This window comes from Kryptolebias marmoratus, linkage group LG7 (genome assembly GCF_001649575.2).
Source record: "Kryptolebias marmoratus isolate JLee-2015 linkage group LG7, ASM164957v2, whole genome shotgun sequence".
NCBI lineage: Eukaryota > Metazoa > Chordata > Actinopteri > Cyprinodontiformes > Rivulidae > Kryptolebias > Kryptolebias marmoratus.
The window spans coordinates 18348154-18351564 of NC_051436.1; positions in this window are offsets into that span (position 1 = coordinate 18348154).

The window sequence follows — 3411 nt, forward strand, 5'->3', positions numbered from 1 at the left end:
GGACACTCCTTTGAGGACCAAAATGTTCATATTTTGGACCGAGAAGACAGATGGTTCGAGAGGGGGGTAAAAGAAGCCATCTATGTCAAAAAGGAGAAACCAACATTAAACAGAGGAGGAGGTCTCAGATTTCAGCTTTCAAAAATATATAATGGAGCTTTAGGCCTGATCCCCAGTCAGTTTCACTCCAATCAACACCTGCACTCATGTGACCAGAGTGGCCCATCAGTAAGTCAGTCTAACAAGGACCCTAATGAGCCTCTATTGTTAGGAGAGTGAGGGCAATCTGCATGTGAATTCAGTTTACAGAACATTTTAGCTTTAAAAGCTTAAACTCCACACTATGTTTTTTGAATTGAGAAAATTCCTCGGATGAGAAGTGAAACATCTTCAGCTACAGAATAAAAGTCCAGTTGTTTTTGTTTTTTGACCTTTTTTATGTACCATGTTCTGGATGACTGATAATCTTCACCAGCATACAGGCTGCTAAAAACATCTTCACTAATGCCCGCTTGAAAAAAAAATCTCTGTGATGCCTTCAGTTTTACACCATTTTATGATCACAAATAAATAAATAAATATAAGTCAGCTGTTCTCACTTTTAAGGAATAGGCCCCAGCAAAAACAAGCAAAAGCAGTTTCAGAAAGCTCCATTTCCTGCTCCTTGATGTCTTGAAATATATTTTCTTGGGCAGAAATCCTTTTTTGCATGATGCTCAAATTGTATTCAGTTTTGACATTTTGGCAAATTTTGTCTTTTGCGAGGGGAATATTTGTTGCTTATTTACTTGAGCTAACTAGCACCTGCAGAGGCTGAGTCAGACACACCACTGGGGGAACAGTAAGAGAGACTGGTAAATCAAGCTGCTCCCTGCAGCAGCATGTAAACAAACCACTCAACTCAAGGCCATTTTATTCCACCTGCTGCATTTCATCCTTAATCATAGACAGAACATAATGCGGGTAATCCAATCCCTAGAATTGTCTGTATGCTTCCTCCTGCCCTGTGCTGATCTTCTTCGTTACCTTGTTACCTTTTTATTTACCTCCATTACAAATGTACAAAAAAGGTTGGCAGGGAGAAAATATGATAAAGGCCACAATAAAAGTCACTTTCTTTCAACACTGATGCACCTGTTACAAAATATTGATTCTTTTTTTTTTTTTCTTTTTTTCCTTGGCACTCCATAAAATCAATCCCAAGCACTGTGTTGTTTGAGTGTTTCTCATAAAAAAGAGAATTAAAGACATAGTACCCATTGAATGAATGAAGGAATGTGGCTGCCATCTTAAACTGCTTTGACTGCAAACGTCAATCAGTTACAGATGTACATCTAGTGATTACTTTCTGAGAGTTTTATGAAAATGCGTTCCAATATTCATGAGATACTCTTCTAACACACAAAAAAACACATACAGGCAAAAACATTGTTGTTCCATGTTTGCCTTCGGCTGCGTGCAATAAAAATGTTGGCAGGGAGAAAATATTATAAACTTCACTTTTTTTTTCTAACATTAATGCACCTGTTATAAAATATTGATTCTCTTTGTTGCCTCTCCTAAAATCAATCATGGACACTGTGTCATTTGAGTGTTTCCTATAAAATAACTCTTTTATTCTTTTGTGATAAAAAAAGAAAGTACAGTTGATAAAAAACAAAATAAAAAAGCTCCCTTACCTGTCATGCTTTCTTATCATCACAGACTTACAATAGGATTTGAAAAAAAAAAGAAGAAAAAAATAAAAAGTTTTAGTTTAGTGACCCTGGAGCCCTCTGGGGATTTGATAGAAAAGCTGACAAGCGGAGACAAAACTTCCAGGATGTTTCCTGAAGGTGCCGGGGTAGGCATTAGGCAGCAGAAGCAATGGACCCTCTTTTAGTCTCAGAGAGCTGATAAGACTCGGATTGTGAATCACACATTTACAGTCAGAGTTATTAAAAAAGCAGGGTCACTTCACTCAGACAAGCTCTTCAGAGAGGATGACGAGCAAGAAGAAGGAAAATGAACTAAGCGTGGCCTCCTCTTTTTGTCTCTACCAGACTGGAACTCCAAGGACTTTAATCACCCACTGTATTCAAGAAAGGCACTCCGAATATAATCTGCTGTGCTGTCCTGTTCTTATGAACTTGCACGGTTTTGTTGTCAGTGTTAAGTATTCAAAAGACGATCAATTTCTTGCTTTACTGTGATAACTAGAGAAAACTGTACTTCATGTGAAAGTGCAGTATAAAAGAGTGCTGGATGACTGCTGCAGTTTGCTGATCAAATTAAAACATGCGGGATAAAAGCAAAAATCAGCTAAACAATAGCTTAAAGCTAAAGTCAGTAAAATTTGCCAAAGTGTTGCTAAAAACTGCATTTGAAAGCTAAGTGTAAGAAAGTCATAGCTAAAATATAAAATGAGCAAAACCATAGATAAAAACTTAATATAGCAAAACAACGTAAAAGCCACATTGACCTAAGCAGCATGAGCGGCAATCTGGGGGGATCGGAGGGGTCAAGACCCCCTTAATCTTGGGAAAGTGTCGATTTGTCCCCCCCAAATAAATCATTTAAAGAACCTGTGTATTTAAACATTATGAAAATAAAAAGGCAAAAAAAGAAGTCCGCCATTTATCTCAGAAAAAATATATGGATGAATTTTTAGTTCCCCCCCGCCATTGTTGGCACAATGGTTTTAGTCCAGTGTGTAGGAGGAGTCATAGCAGAACACAGGCTCTGTCAGAGCCGTCTGAGGTGGGAAGCCAATTGTGTGTCTCTGTACTGCACAAAAGACGTGTAACACGTTTTCTGTGTTTAATGAGAATCAGATTCTAGTTTGTTCTTCTCATTGCTTTGGTGGTAAAATCATGATGAACTGCTTTGTTATGCCATGTAAATCAAAACTAGCTATATTGCTTTGACAGATTCAAGCATTTTAGTCGAGGTAGCAAATATTTCAATCATATTTAGCCCTCTAACCAACTCTTATGTTAATGAGAAGAGTTTAAAGCGGGAGGGAGGGGCCCAGCGTTGGGAACCAACTTCAACATACAGCCTTTTAAAATCACAAAAAAATATGAATATTTTTCTAGAAAAACCTCAGTGCTTTGACCGTTAAGTTTAAGTTATGATACCCACCTACTTTCAGGTTAATTCATTATTTCTATCTACTTGTAAAATTGCTTCCAGAATGTTATTTTGTTTTTAATGTTTTTAATAAATGAAGATTTAATTCACAAAAAATTAACTGTCAACCAAGTCTCTGGCAGCTTTCGTAATAATCTGAATTAAATACTATTAGGCATATTAGCTTCAATTTATTAATAAGTGCTGCTTCTCCCCTACTCTGCAAGTAACATGCAATGTGTTTGTATTTTTTTATTAGTCAACCAAGTCAGTAAATATGGCAAAAAAAGTAAAAATGAT